At 38.0% G+C, this 17,116-nt stretch overlaps 1 pseudogene; it reads right to left on the bottom strand.

The window, feature by feature from the left end:
• The window catches only part of LOC109490951, a 71,937-nt pseudogene extending 58,544 nt beyond the window's left edge, over positions 1 to 13,393 (bottom strand).
• Positions 13,394 to 17,116: the final 3,723 nt, after the last annotated feature.

Consider the following 17,116-nt stretch of genomic DNA (forward strand, 5'->3'; position numbering starts at 1 on the left):
ACCATACCCAGTTCTGAAAGCTCAAATAGGATGGGCACCTTCTCTGCAACTAGCCTATATGGAACCCTCAGTCTCTGCTGAAATGAGATTTAAGACGGGAGGAATAGGAAAGCCAGTTTGCTACCCAGAGAGAGGGTGATGTGTTCAGTTTGCAGATGGAAAGATGTAGAGCTTTGTAGAACACTGGAGGTAGCAGACTTAGAGTAGGTTTGGGAAATTAGGTGGGCAGTCATTAGTATAAAGTGACAACTGGCCTTGGGAGGCAGGGTCAGGAGGCCAAAGGAGAGTAAGCAGAAAGGTGTTGGGACAGAAGACTGAGTCTTGCAGCAAGAAGAGGAAGAGGAGTTAGTGAAAGAGATGTAGGAGTCAGGTGGAGAAGCAGGAAAAGCCTGTCACTGTCCTACTACTGTGGGTCCCCACAGTGACACGTAGTTTCAAGTTTAGATTCTCGACATGTTCTCCAAGTGAAATCACACCACTGTATTTTATGAGCATGTATTAAAGTTTTAATTTAGTAACAATAGACTTTTAAAACATACCAAAATATTTGGATTCTTAAAAGAAATGAAAGTGGCTTGGACTCCCACTAAATAATGATAGTCTTGGGAGGAAGATCAGAGGAGACCGTTCTAGAAATGGGTAATCAAACATATCAGAGATGTCAGAAGTTAAAGAAAGGCCAAAGAGAATAACACTGAGAACAGGTCCTAGTATTCACTGAGGAGACCACCGGAGTTCTTTGAGGGAGAGGTCTGAGTATTGTGGTAAAAAGAGGTCAGGGAATTAGTACATGGCAAGAAAACGGCACTGGTCTCGAACATCCTTAGAGAAGAGTTTGGCAGTTAGAACCGCACACATGTCTGTGTGATGCTTGTTTGCAGGTGCTGTGTATGTAGGCCGCTTTCCCTGAGTCTCTTTAGTTTTGCCTCTTGTTTCTACCTCTTCCACTCCCTCCTCTTCTCTAGGGAAATGGAATCCTGGCCAAAAGGCAGGCCTGTCATCCAATTGTTAGGGTGTCCAAACAGAGCACTGTGCTAAGTTTCTTATTCGCACTTATGGTCCTAGACGGCAGAAGTAGATACAAACGTTTGTCCAGAGTCTATCGTGTTATGACTGAGTCAAGGTACCTGTAATAGAGCTCTTCAGAAAACAAGAGTCAAGGTATACCACTTAGAGGAATAGGAATGAAGAGGAGAGAGCTTCGAGCATCTCACCTTGGAGGGGACGAGTGGGAGCCTATTTGGCGAAGTCTCTAGGCAACTATAAAATACCTACCGCATACATTTACATTTTCTTGACTTGCTCCTTCAAGGGCAAGAAGGGAGCATTTAAAAAGTCTGAACCAGGCAGGCATCTAATATTATTGCGTTTTTACATCTTAACCACCAACATCACCGACCATTTCCAGCCAGCATTCACAGAGCACCCAAACCAGAAATAGTGACTGAACCAAACTCAAAGACTGATTGATTCTGTGGTGCCTACAGGAGCCATTGTTTATGGCATTTCTACCCAGCTCCAAGGGAGCATTGACTTTTGTGTTTAGTTCTAAGGTCCACTGAAGAACATTTCCTGAGGGTAGTGGGGTGAAGAGTCTGCTCCAGCTTTCTCAAGTTTTCTTTTCTCTTGTTTTTGTGCTCAAGCATCTATGAAATCCTTATAGGGCCTACACCAGGAGCAGGTAGAGCCAAAGTGTCAATTTCTGATGCCAACAGAGTACAATAGTACTCCCAGGCTTAATTTGGAGCCATTCCTGCTTTCCTGATATTTTTTTATTAGTTGTGTGCTGTGGCCTCTGAGCCAGTGCAGTGAGCTTCGTGGGTGCATTTGTATTTGCACAATGAATAGTATTTTTTTTCTCTGCTTTAAATAAGGGTGATTATTTTACCACCTATCACACATCCATCTGTCTATTCATTATTCAATTCCCATTTATTCATTCATTCATGCGTTCAAACATTTATTAAGCACACTTTAAATGCCATGCCCATCCCAGGGGCCACAAAAGGACTAAAAATATTGCTTGCCAACAGGAGACAAGACCTGAGCAAATGTAGAACCGAGTCTTCTTGGAATTCGGAGCAGGAAAAGAACACATGTGTCTGTGGTCAAGAAGAGGTAGACTCTAGTAAATTTCCTACTGAACAGTTAGTCTAAACGAACGTGCTTTCTTTAGGTAGTAAGGGTTGCACCAGAAATCAAGACCTCTGGATTTTAAGTCAAATTTTGAATGCCTTAGAGGAAAAATTTGCATATATGCAGAGTCATGGTGGTAATTAGAGTTTTAGGTTCCATTTTGAAACACTGTAATCTGGTCTGATTCTGGATTTCATTTCTTGAAAGATTTACTTGTATCATATCGAGCTGCTCTAGTCCTTTTAATTGCAAACCCATTTCAAACCTGAGTATTGGACGCTGAGCTCAGCCTAGGCCGGGGCGGCTGTTGTTGAATCACTTGAAGGAACGTTATGCTAAATTTTCACAGTTTTATACATTGGACACTAGAGGGCAGTGTTTTACTTTTTTTTAAATATTTGATCTCCAACTGTACAAAATGCTGAGCTGTAGCTGGAGGGCTTTGTGGGTGTGGAAAATCTTTGATATTTGCAGATATTTGCAGTGAAACCCACCATTCCCTGACTGATCTTCAAAGAGCAGAAGAAATAATTCCATGTGACTCACCAACCCTTAGGCAGAGAATTTGGCCAAGCTGTTTGTCTTCATGGTTGGGAAGTTTTCAGGATACTTAATATCTAAATGTATCACTTTACAGAGCCCCTCATAAGATTTGGGTTTTTTGAGAGAGAGAGAGAGTGCAGAGAATGGGGCAGAGCGAGAGAGAGATTCTTAAGCAGGCTCCGTGCTCAAAGTGGGACTAAATCTCATGACCCTGAGATCATGACCTGAGCCAAAATCAGGAGTCGGACACTTAACCACCTGAGCCACCCATGTGACCCAGATTTGCTTTTAAGTACATTTTTTATGCACTTTTTTCTGACCTTTATTATCACCTTCTGGGGTGGGGGCACTTCTAACATGCTGCACGCACAGATGTGTGTATATTACAAAATCTTTTGGCAACAATAGGCCCCATTTCCCTTTCATCAGGACTTGCCTGTGGATCCTGTCTACTCCAGCCTCTTTGTCCGTCTTACTGTTTTTGCCTACTTTTTGTTTTGTTTTGTTTTGTTTTTGTTTTAAGATTTTATTTATTTATTTGACAGAGAGAGATAGCCAGCGAGAGAGGGAACACAGGCAGGGGGAGTGGGAGAGGAAGAAGTAGGCTCCCAGCGGAGGAGCCTGATGCAGGGCTCCATCCCAGAACGCTGGGATCACGCCCTGAAGGCAGACGCTTAACGACTGCGCCACCCACGTGCCCCTGCTTTTGCCTCCTTTCTGTTACCATCTATTTTTGTAGCTTCTCATTTAGAATATTTTCATGGGTATTTACCTGTGTTATCTACACAATTCAAACGTAAGCCTCTGAGGACAGGGGCTGTGTTTTACATTTCTCTTTCATACCCTCCAGTGCTCATGATGGGGACATGAAGAGATGTTCAATGACAACTTCCTGAATCAAATGAAGTGGGAGGTGATACCAGTAGGACAAGCACAGACCTGAAGGGTATCTTTGGGGAAAACCCTATGTCTGGTTATGTAGAACCCTAATTTCCATTCCTACAGTCTGTGCTTGCCACTCTATATCACTATTCCAATTTTCCTGTTTTGTGTCTCATTTTATCTGGACCCAAATTAAGGCACTAGTGGAGAAACTAGTCCTGAAATATACCTGTATGATTTCCTGTAAATCACTAGATACACTGTCCTCTTCTCTACTTCCTTTGCCCTTACAAATAGCCAATCCTAATGATGGGAATTTCTTGGTTAAAATTTCTGGAGAGTTCACAAGGGAGATATCTCAGGTGACATTGTTGCTTAGAAACCTAAGGCTTTCAGAGGAAGTCCATGAGAAGGAAAATGGACATATTTTTCTCTTTCCTGAATTTCTTAACCTCTTACTGTTGTCATTACATACTACAATTAACTTGATACTGTACTTTGATATTCTAATACAGACATTTTGATGGAATTTTGGAGGATACATTGAATGGTTTATGGAGAGAGTGAAAGGGAAGGCAGAGACTAGTTAAATCATTACTATTGAATTTCTCCATGCAAGATCTAAGATCCTAACCAAGGAGAGAAAGAGAAGAATGGAGGGATATTAAGAGGGCAAAACCGTCGGGATCTAATGATCAATTGGCTAAGGAAGGTGAAAAGAAGGGAAGAGACTAAGATCACTTCCAGAATCTTGATTGGTTTAAGGAGTCATTATGAGTACAGGAAATGGAAGAAGAAAAACAGATCCAGGGCCAAGTGAAAGAGTCTGGGTTTATCATGAGCTGTCTGTAAGACATCCATGCCATGTCAGGAGTGTGTAGGAGATCAGAATGTGGAGTACGGAAAGAGATCTGGGCCAGAAATACGGAGTTTGGACCCATCTGAGCTTGATAGTAGAAGTGGGTTTAAGATGGCCCACATTAAATGACCAATTATGAAACTTTGGGGAAAACTATTTATAGGGTGAGGAGAGGAAGATAAGCCAGAAAAGCAAAGTGTCCAGGACTGTAAGGGAGAAGATAGATTTAAGAGGAAGACATGGTCAAAAGAGCTCAGTTAAGGAAAGGTAAGACTTAGAATTATGCAACCAGAAGGCCAGGTTCCAAAGAGCGATAGAACACAGCTCGTAGTGAGCTGAGAATAAACATGCTTTGGGATTCCCCACCGAGCTGGGTATAGTGTTAAGCGTGTGGGACATACACAGTGAATGCTCTACTTGTTGAACTGAGTGGCATGGTAGTGATCATAAAACACGTTATTAATTCTGTAATAGGGAGGGAAAGAAGGATACGCTCCCTAGAACTGGGGAATACTTTTCAAACTTCAGAGGATCCTCTCTCATTCTGATTCAGACCTCTACGAACCCTCACAACTCCTTCTCCCAGATGGGAATCATTCCATGTAGTTAGAGATGATATGGTGGGGGAGGTTTAACCACTGACTATTACAGAGATGGGGAAAAAAGAGATGGAAGACACAAAGACATGGCTATATAAAGGGTTAATTGTATATATGTGTTATGTCAATTTTTGTATGCATGCCTTAGGTCTTTTATTTATTTATTTTTAAAAAATATTTTATTTATTTATTCGACAGAGATAGAGACAGCCAGCGAGAGAGGGAACACAAGCAGGGGGAGTGGGAGGAAGAAGCAGGCTCATAGCAGAGGAGCCTGATGCGGGGCTCGATCCCATAACGCCGGGATCACGCCCTGAGCCAAAGGCAGACGTTTAACCGCGGTGCCACCCAGGCGCCCCTGCCTTAGGTCTTTTATAATCAGTGTGTTAGTGACAAATAAATATGTGGTACTCACTATCCAAATATTNGGTGCCACCCAGGCACCCCTGCCTTAGGTCTTTTATAATCAGTGTGTTAGTGACAAATAAATATGTGGTACTCACTATCCAAATATTTTCGTGTTTCTTACGTGCTCCATTGTACCATAATTCAACACATAGCCCTTTGCTAAGAGAGATGGAATAGCGTGCGTCCATGGTTGGATTCAGTAAGTAAATATTGAGCACTAATGAAGTACCAATTAGACGTTGTGATTCATTTAAAAAAATAAGCCAGTCTCATAAATAAATAACAGACTTCTTGACTTGCCTGGAGGACTTGTTCCCTACTTTTATAAGGCTGACTTCTCAACCCTAATAGATGAAATGTCATTTTCCCAGAGAGGCCATTCCTGACTACCTAATCTAGAATGAAACCCTTCCTCATTATTCTGTTTCATGGCATCCTGTTCACAATTTCTAATTGTGTACGCACTCACATGTTTGTTTACTTGATTGATGTCTGTCTTGCTCATGATCATGAACTCCTTGAAAGCCAGCATCGAATCTGTTTTGCAACATGCTCAGAGGGTAGGGGAGTACCTACCTGAGAAGTAGGAGGCACTTAATAAAAATCTGTGGAGCAGGGGCGCCTGGGTGGCACAGCGGTTAAGCGTCTGCCTTCGGCTCAGGGCGTGATCCCGGCGTTACGGGATCGAGCCCCACGTCAGGCTCCTCTGCTGGGAGCCTGCTTCTTCCTCTCCCACCTCCCCCTGCTTGTGTCCCCTCTCTCACTGACTGTCTCTATCTCTGTCAAATAAATAAATAAAATCTTTAAAAAAAAATCTGTGGAGCAGATGTATACATTTCTTGTTTTATATGTAAAAACAGTTTGTTTTGTAAATTAAATTCTACTACTAGTATTATTTATGTCAGATAAATATTATGATGCCATATCCATTAGCAGCTAGGCTCTTAGTGGCAACCAAATCATTTGTCAAAAGTGATTCATGAAAAAAAAGTGATTCATTAAGATTTAGTGGGATGCAAGATTTTCAGGTAAAATATTCGAATTCTTTTTTTTAATTTTATTTATTTATTTGAGAGAGAGAGAGAGAGAGAAAGCACGGTGTGTGTGTGTGGGGGGGGGTGGCAGGGAGGGAGAAGCAGGCTCTCCTCTGAGCAGGGAGCCAGAAGAGATCCCAGGACCCTGGGATCATGACCTGAGCCAAAGGCAGACGCTTAACCAACTGAGCCACCCAGGCACCCCTTAAATATTTGAATTCTTTGAAAGATATAATGTGCCAGCATATTTAAGCTTTAGGAAGGGCTGATAATTTTCAGTTTCCAACAGATGTTTACAGATGGGTGGCTGGTATCTGTTCTGACTGAGCTGGTGTTAGAAGGTTGATTGTTCAGTTTTTATTTGTATCACTACAAATGCTACTACAATAAACATCATTATAGAAATGCCACTACGATGATGCTTTTTTTGGATCAGCTACATTAAAAATAGGATTCCTGGTTCAAAAGTATGTGAAGTTTTAAGTTTAATAGATAGTTTATTATTTCTTCCTAAAATTTTTGTGGTAATTTAAACTCTCAGCTTTGACATAAATAGTGTCTATTTCCCTGCATCCTTGCCAGCACTGGGCTTACTTTTTTTTTGTTTTTTAAATTATTGCTAATCCGAAGTTCATATTTTTTTGCTTATATTGTTATATGCTGTTATATATTCCAATTATGAACAATACTTTTATTTCTCTTGGAAATTCTACTTTATCATCATATTGGTCTTTTAACATACTGCAGAGTTGACTTGTTATTGCTTCATTTATAATTTTGCATCCATACTTATAAAACATTTATCTACACATTTGAAAACTATTTTATCAGGATTTTAAAATTTGGATTATCATGTCTTCATAAAATAATTTGGAGGAACTTTCTTTTTCTGTTGTATGGAATAGTTTAAATAATAAGCAGATTATCTGATTTTAAGATTTTAAAATGCAATTTATTTTTTATAATAATTTTTTATTATGTTAGTCACCATACAGTACATCCCTAGTTTTTGATGTAAAGTTCCATGATTCATTACTTGTGTGTAACACCCAGTGCACCATGCAATATGGGCCCTCCTTAATACCCATCACCAGCCTATCCCATTCCCTCACCCCCTCCCGAAGCCCTCAGTTTGTTTCCCAAAGTCCATAATCTCTCATGGTTCATTCCCCCTTCTGTTTATTCAAAATGCAATTTATTTTAATAAATTGTGTTAATGTGCTAAAAAGAATGTGAAGGGATATTACGTTTGCTAGAATTAAAATTTTTTTCAAATTTCATTCTGCCCTAAAAAAAACAAGGAGGGCGTAATTGGAAAGGGGCATGTTTATTTTTCCTAAGAAAGCGCTAAGCCTCAGACCATTTCCACAAGGCAGTTTGTAGGAAACATGTATAAGAACTAACCAAATAAAGACAATTACCACCATAATTTTCTTTACAGAAACAAAATCTTTAAAATGAACCAAGGAATATGAACCTTAAAGGGAGAGTTTTAGGTTGCTTGAATATGGGGGTACATCCACCCACATTTCATGATAAGCACAGAGTTATAGAGATTAATACTTCATTTGGGATAAGAGAGAGGATGAGAGTGGCTCCTATTTAGATCCATTCCACTGAGATTGATAAAAAGTTATTTATTTATGAAATATCTACATCACTGATCGTAAAAAATGACCCACTGATAATTGGCTCATTCTCTAAAATCGTAGCATATGTCAGCATACATGTACACTTTGAATCCTTTCCCCTATTCACCCAGTTGGATTTCAATAGCATATCTTTTGCTTTCTGTTTAATTGAAAATTAATTACCCTACAGGCAAGTCCCAGGACTCCCATCCAGAATATGTGCCTCGTTTATTTTTTTCTTTGCCTTGACCAATTAAAACTTCTGGAACCCACTGAGATTTTTATATGATGAAGTTAATTATTTTGCATAATTTAGGAGCAAAGTCTATTCTGGTAACAACTGTTTAACTGTAATTTCAAAACCGTCTCCTGTATAGTCACAATCATTCTGTAAGAGTATTGCAGTTCTAATAACAAACGCTTGAATTGATACTATCTCTTTAATATCCTACTGCAAAGAATTTTGTGAAGTAAAGACATTAACATAGTCCAAAAGCACTGTAAAGTCTGAGCAATCAGCATACGGGAAAGTGAGCTATTCCATGTAGAGTCTTCATAATCGCTCTGAAGCAGTGCATCCCAATAGAATGTGGACAAGGACGTTTTTGAGAAAAATTCATGAATAAGGGATAAAGACAGAGTTTGTGCCCATCAGTTTCTCAGGGAGAAGAGATCATGTATCCTCATGTATCCTACTTTGTCTAGACAAGTGATACAATTAAATGTAGAAGAATTACAGAGACCAGCAGAGTTTTGAACACTTTCCATGCATCTATTTTTGAGCTTTTTGAAACTGGAAACATTGGAAATAAAGTTTTTAACCAGAGAGATATATGAAAATTTATTTGTTGTAGATTATGAACACAAAATGAGGAAAAAAAAGAGGTGCAGATATTGGAGGCTTAAGAGGAGTGTGGAAGTGGTAGTGAGTTTCAGAGGAAAAAAAATACACATTTATGTAGACACTGGTATACACACAGAAAAGAATTCTGGAAGAATACATAAAAAACTTTTAATTGTAGTTTTGTTTTTAAGGGAGGAATTACCTTTCCTATTAAAGCTTTCTACACTGAATTAAAGACAAAGGATAGACATTTTAAAAGCAAGGTTAAAATTCCAAAAAAAGAGAATATGTAATTATTAAAACATAAGAATTATTAGGTTGCAAGAAGTTTTTCTGTGTTCTGAAGGGCATTAAAAATACTGAGATGCTTCTAAAAACTGTTTTTTCTATTACTATTCAGTTTATAATCTTATAATCTTATATTTAATTATTAAACATGTCTGTAGGTAAGTTTTCTTTTGCTCTTGAGAGTGAACCAGGATGTCGCTGAGGTCAAATAAATTTTCTTAATTTTAACTTTAGCATGGTGGTAATACATTCTGAGGGCACATTTGTGTTACACCGAGGGACTCAGCTTTCATCATGATTATGATTTCTATTTCTATATTGTTACTTCTATATTATTTATATCATATTAACCAAATCGACAGCATTCTGTATTAATCAGTAGCTTTTTCAGCTCTTGACTGTGTAAGATACTTTCACATTTCTATAATTCTATTATGAGATTTATAAAACTGCATGCATATTCAGTAAGAAATTATGGAAACTATATAAACCAACACCCTTAATTGCACACTATTGAACTTAGCTTCTTTTGAAGGTTTTCTGTTTTGATCAGGACTGTGGAGGTGCTTAAAAAAAGGAGAGGTTTAAAAAAAAAACTCTACAAATAGGGAAAGATTGAGACTTGCTAATATGGAACCCAGTTCTAGTTGCTTAAAAAAGAAAAGTATGTAGGAAGAGCCTATAATTTTCACTACTATCTTTGGGCTTGGAAAAATGCCCAGGTTAGTGACAAAGGGAACTTTGGGGGAAGACTCTAAATCTACCAGAATGTAAGAGAGAAAATGGAAAATCAGATGGATAGCTTCATTAAAAACACAAGCTATGTAAAATCTTCGAGAGTTAAAGGAATAATCGCAGGATTTCTATTGATCTTTTTCCAAATTGAAATATTACTATGATTTAACAATTTAAATTATCTTGAAAATAAGCAGAGATGCAGCTGTAAACCATTAACTACAGTCAAAGTCATTATGAATTTGCTCTTGGGGCCAGGATTCACACCCTCAACTATGACCCAATCTTGAAACCTGATTGGCTTCTCTGATCTTAACCATTTTTTTGAAGTACAATTTCTCCTGCATCTCCCCCTTCTTTTTTCAGGTGGTGTTTATGACATCTAGGACACTGCTTCTCATATTTTAGTGTACACATAGATTTCCTGAAGATTTTATTAAAACGCAGATTCTGACTCCGTTAAATCTGGGAGTTCGCACTGTAGCAAGTTCCCTGTGATGCCGCTGCTGTTGGCTTGAAGCCTGCACTTTGACTAGGAAGGACTCTGGAATAGTGCAACATCCCCCTAAATGATTATCGTTAGATTGATCTTCCTATAACATGATTTTAATAAATGTCTTCCTTTGCTGGAAAACCTTCAGGGAATCTACCAAATCTAGTTTAAAGCCCAAATCAAGTCATTCAACACCTTCCTTATTTTGAAAAAACTTTCTAACTTTATCTTCCACCACTCCCTTTCAAGAACTCTTGAGTTTTAGTCAAACTTGTCAAATGTCCTCTCTCTGCTCAAGTTCCAGTTCCACCAAAGAGGTGGACCTAGTAGGACTACTGGCTCTTCCCCTCCCTCTTCCCAGATCCAGCCCGGAAGAACAAGGGAGAGAAAAACGGAGGAAACTGTGAGCAAGCCCTGAGTTGAGGGATGGGGGAAAGGGAGCTGTTTGTAACTCACGTGGGATGGTAGCTCTGGCCTGGAGCAGGAGGCAGCTCAATCAACTTGGTTGTAAAATAAAAACTTCTCCCTTCATTTCCTTTAGGATTTGCAATGTCAGGCCTGGTGCCTGCAGCACCTGAAAGCTGGCTCAGGTGTCCCCAGCAGAACACACAAGAGCAATGTAGGCACCTGGTGCTTGTGGGCAGCCAACCTCAGAGCTCTCCATACTTACCCTTCCCAAGCCTTGGGGCTGGGAAAGAACAATCTCGTGTTCTAGGGCGTGAGGGATTTAACTGTGCTTTTCTGGTATCATCTTCATTAGGTTTAATTAGCAATGTTCTACTTGCTTTATAAAAAAAGTTGGGAAGTATGCTTTCTTTTTCTGTGTTCTGGGATAATTCAAGCATAATTAGAATCATCTGGTGTTTGAAGGTTTGGTAGAATTCTCTTGTGAAGCCATCTGGGCCTGTTGCCTTTTTAAAGGGGTAGGATTTGGATAATTTTTCTTTTTTTTTTCCCTATGGTAATTAGTCTACTTAAGCCACCTCTATTTAATGGTATCAGTTTTGATCAATTAAACTTACTAGGAAATTACTAATTCATCTTGGTATTATTTGCATAGCGTTGTATAAAATAGTCTCTTCAGTATTTTAATTCCTTCTCTTTCAGTGATTATTTTTTATTTTGTGTATTTATCCTTCCCCTTTGCCCTTTTTAACCCTGAATAAGTTACCAAGTGATTTCTACCCCCAAGAACCATCATTTTTAACTTATTAATTTTAATATTTTTCTAATAATTAATTTCTGCTTTATTTTCACCATTTCCTTTCTTGTGCTTTACAATGTTTGTGTGTTTGTTTTTTCCTAGGATTTCAGGTTGGGATTTTAATTCATTTATTTTTATCTTTTCATTTTTATTGATATTAATAAGTACTTAAGGCTATGAATTTCTTGAATCACAGCTTTAATTATATCCTATACATTGTTTTTATTATCATTATTTTCAAAAGAAATTCTGAAATTTAATGTAGCGTTTTCCTTTTACCAAAGAGTTGTTCAGTAGAAAGTTTTATATTTTCAGCTGGAAAAGACAGTTTAGATATTTTTTTGTTAATTTCTATTAATATTGTGCTCTGATCAGAGAATGCTATTTGAATTATTTCTCTATTATGAAAATGAGGATTTCTATGTGACATAATATATGCTCAATTTATGTGAATGTTCCATTCCTTTGAGAAGAAGTTATGTAAATTATTATTGGTGGTAAAATTCAATATAGATTCATAAGATCAACTTTATTCATGATGTGAGAAGTATCTTATATCCTTCCTTGTTTTTTGTCCACTTGATTTTCTTGGTCTGGGAATGATACATTAAAGTCTTATAATACTATTTTGTTTTTGACTGTTTCTCCTGGCATTCCCTGGAGTTTCTGTTTTATAAATGTGGTGGTTGTATTCATGGCTATTTAAGAATATTATTTTGGGGGGCGCCTGGGTGGCACAGCGGTTGAGCGTCTGCCTTCGGCTCAGGGCGTGATCCCGGCGTTGTGGGATCGAGCCCCACGTCAGGCTCCTCCGCTATGAGCCTGCTTCTTCCTCTCCCACTCCCCCTGCTTGTGTTCCCTCTCTTGCTGGCTGTCTCTATCTCTGTCAAATAAATAAATAAAATCTTTGAAAAAAAAAGAATATTATTTTTGTTATGAATTATGACCTTTATTATTTTAACATGTCTTTCCTTGTTTCTTTTAATGCTTTTTGTGATGATTTATTGTCCAATATCAAGATGTCAAGCCTGCATTTATGTATGTATTTATATATGTATTCATTTATTTAAAGTAACAAATGCCCTTTTGATCTACAGATAGAAACTACTCAGCGAAGGTCAGTAACCATGTCAGTTCCTACTCTGTTAGAGCCATATCCTGTATGGCCTTCAAGATCTAGGTTAACAGGTTATTTTCATTATTTCATGTCATCCACAGTATTAGAAAACAAGGCATTATAACAGTTTAAATGCAATGCACTGCTGGCAGCCAAATCCAGTCCCTTATATTCCACACTTTTTATTCTTCCTTTCTTTTTTTTTTTTAAGATTTATTTATTCATTTGAGAGAGAGAGAGAGAACGAGCAGTGGTGGGGAGAGGGAGAAGCAGACTCTCAGCTGAGCAGGGAGCCCGACACTGGGCTCCATTCCAGGACCCCGAGATCATGACCTGAGCAGAAGGCAGATGCCCAACCATCTGAATCACCCAGGCGCCCCCATACTTTTTCTTTAGATCTTCTACTTTGTTGATTTAAGCTTTCATGGCATCTTCTCTGGAAGTCCCTTTCAGCTGATTCCAGGCATCCCACTTGGCCTTTTCTTTGAGCTCCAGCAGCCCAGGCTGCTCTGTGTTTGCGTCACCCACAGTTGCTTGTTCATGTGGCTGCAGGTGAATGGCATCTCATCACCTGCTGGCTTAGCATCCTCAGCAGCTTGGTCAAACTCAGCCTGAGACATGCCGGCAGGGTTGCAAGGATTCCAGGGAACCCTGCATTTTTATTATTTATAAATTTGCCTGATAAAACTTTGTCCATCTCTTTATTTTTAATGTTCTTTAAACCCCTTAAGAGTGTTGATAGTATGTAGCATAGAGTTGGGTTTTACTTTGTGAATCAATCTGAAAATCTGTTTAATAAGTAAATTAACCTCATTTACATATATTGATATGACTAATATGTTTGGTCACATCAGTAATCAATCAATTATTTTTTAATATTTACTGTATATATTATTATAGTTACTATGTTTCACCATGTGGTCTGTTTCCTTTTTTTTTTATTTAGAGTAACAGATTTAAAGTATTTAAAGTAGAGATTTTTCTTTTAGGGGTCTGGAGTGGACAGAGTAATTTGGTTTAGGAAAATTTGTACTTTTTGTAATGATTACCTTTACCTTAGTCCCTTTATTCTTTATTTAGGCTCCAAAAATTTGATTTGTCAGCTTAAGATGATATCACTATACAGTATTCAGAAAATGTGTTTTATTTTTTTCCTTCCTTTTCCTTTTTTCCTCCCATTTACTTAGCTATATTTTTAAATTCTGTCAGAATATGTAACAGGTGCATACTATTCTTTCATCTTTTGCCCCACCTTTGTTACAGTCTTAAATCTGTAATTAAATATATATATTAAATATCTTCAGTGCTCACCAAAGGTCCTTTTGCTGAAGTTTTTCAATTCATATCCAGCTGGCTGAAGCTCTCCACTTAGTAGATTCCTAAGGGAAGGCTCATGAGGACTATATTCTCTGGATTGTTACATGTTTAAAGTTATTTTCCATCACCTCGATTCCCCATGCAAAGGTGAGATATTTGAGAGGTTTGCTGAGATTTCTGGTTTGAGAATGCCTTATTCTGTTAGACAGAGAAGTACAATTTCCTTTTTGTGAAGAAACAAGTTGGTGTATCTTCTGGTTCTGACTCTCTTTGGTTTTTTAGTTTTCCTTAATTTCAATACTTGCAGCTCCCTTTACCACCTAGCCTCCAAGAGATGCACCCACCAAGAGCCCTCCCTTTCCCCCAGAGGCTGTACTTTTTCCAGGATGGCTGCTTCTGCTCCTGTGCACTTTTCTGCCCCTTCCTTTCAGTTCTCCAGGAGCCAGTGCTCTGATCCAGCAGGTTTTATCTTTATTCCCGGCATTTCTCCAGCCCATGTAGAACTTTCTCCTCCTGGGAGTGATGTTATATCTTTGTGGGTTCTGTTGCTGCTGTACCCCCACTATCTTCTTGTTTTTTATCTGGCCTAGGCCCTGGAGTGGTTCTCCAGCTTTGGATGCTTATACCCTACTTACATGTAAGTTGAAATTTGTCACAATCTCTGTCTTCCAGTCATGTGGTAGGCATGGGTTATGGATGATTTTATTTGCTCCCTTTTTGGATCTATGTGGTTTTGGAGAAAGTGAGCAGAGATTTGAATTTAGGCAGTCACCATCATCAGATGGGAACTGAAAGGGCAACAGATACCACTTTTTTTTTTAGTCATTTAAGTTGAATTATATTGTAAGAACTTTGAGGCACGCCTAATACATTATCAGACATATAATAAGTGATAATTAAGTATCTGATGGAGGAATGTATTAATAGATGCTATAATTCACTTTACTTTAGCAAAAGAGATTATGGAGGAACTACTCTAATATTTATGGTAAAATAATCATGTCTAAATTTTATTAGTTGTTAACTCAGTGGCTTAATTGTTGCCAGTATACCAGTGATATATTATGGAAATTAAATACAGAAATTGTTTCATGCATTGGATACAATTCTGAGAGACAAAGTGAGGTGACCACATATCAGGATAGACAACATGGTAAAGGTGATTTTTTTTCCTAATAATGCATGAGACTAGATGAAAACTTTAAGGTAAAGAAAACAATAAGTGATGCATTGTATTTTCTTTGAATAAAAAATTACATATATTAAATTCTCTACTTTTAGCTACTTGGAAGGATGTCATATAAGAAAAAAAAACAACTTAAAAAAATCCATGGAATCTCGCCAATGATTTTGATCAGAGAATGTTGGCAGACTGAACTAAGTATCTGATAAAGTAAATGTTGCCAAATAATTTCAATGTTTATAGTAGATGGTTTCTTAAACTTAATTATCTAGGTCTGTGAGGGCACAAAAATAAAGTAAATCAGAAAAGATAAATCAGTACCACTTTAAGGGGACGGGACTGCAGTGGCTCCCATCTTTCCCTGGGGCAGGAGTTTTTATGGTGGTGAGCATGTCCTGTATCTGTGCTGTCCAGTGATGGCTACTAGCCACATGTGGTGAATGTGGAACTCAACTTTTAACTTGTCTATTTTAATTACTTTATGTAGCCACGTGTGGTTCATGGCTACTATATTGGACACTGCAGATATCCAGAGAGAGATGTTCATGAGCTCAGGCTTGAAGTTATTTTATTTGGGGGAGATAAAAAGAACAGAAAAGAAATTTGGGTGGCATGAGGAAGTGAGGATTATCTGTCTGTTTATCTATCTATCTATCTATCTATCTATCATCTATCTCTTTATCTATCATCTGTCTGTTTATCTACATATCTATGTACCTATCTGTCTATCCTTCTATCTATCTGAGAAAGAGCAAGTGACTACTTTTTCATGAGGAAAAAAGAGGAAATGCTCTTTTCTACTCTTAGGTGAGCTCAGGACTACTTGTTATAAAGTTTTGAATCTTTTCAGTTTGCCTCTGCTGGTTTGTATCAGACTATGATACCCACCTTTCTGTTTAACTCTTTGCACTCTTTCATATTAGTGAAATCCATAGATAGGCTATCACTTGGTGAGTTGAATATTTTGAAACTAAGTTAAGGAACACATATAGACTCATATTAAACACACACCAAATCCATCCCCATATTTGTCCTGCTGTTAAGCCAAGAGCTATATAGAAATTTATTAACCAGACCTGTAGTTTACTGATTTGTTGGATTCCTTAAGCCCTAGGTTTCTTGGATTCAGGACTCAGGCTACCTGAGTTTCAATTCTGTATCTCCCATTTATTAGATGTGTGACTCTTGGAGACATACTTAACTTTTGTATTGGTTTCCTCATGGCGTTGTTATGAAGGTTAAATGAACTCGTAGTTGTAAAATATATAGAATAATGCTTTATACTGCTAATTGAACAAGTTAAAATAAAATTTAAGTAAAGATAAGATGCTACCAGTATTAATGACATTTTCTCATTTAATTTTCTCATTCATCAGAGCTCGTTCAAATATCTGTCACATGGTAGACGTCAGAAACTCCATTAGATGACTGGCCAGATTGGTACTGATTTAGTTGGCTTCATATGTGATGGGCACCATGTTCAGGGTCTCAAGATGGTAGCACAAGCTCATTGTTCTCTACTGCCAGGCAAAGAGAGAGCGGAAGAAATGTTGAGGCTTTTAACGAGATGAGTTTGAAATAACTGCAAGTAGGAAAAACATATTGTCCGATTTTGCCACGAAATACCTTCCAGTTTAGCAATGCTGAGACAGATCTGTTTGCAAAATGTGAGTAGGTACCTAGGTTAGGCTGATAGCACGCTCAATATTCTGTTGCTAAGGTTCTAAGCCTATTCGTGGTATTCTATTTTTAGAGTGTACAAGAATGAATCAGAGGCCTATGATTAATTATTAATGATTGTGAAATAACACTGTTGGATGATAGAATGTAGAAAGTTTTAATA

The sequence above is a fragment of the Ailuropoda melanoleuca genome, chromosome 2 (genome assembly GCF_002007445.2).
Source record: "Ailuropoda melanoleuca isolate Jingjing chromosome 2, ASM200744v2, whole genome shotgun sequence".
NCBI lineage: Eukaryota > Metazoa > Chordata > Mammalia > Carnivora > Ursidae > Ailuropoda > Ailuropoda melanoleuca.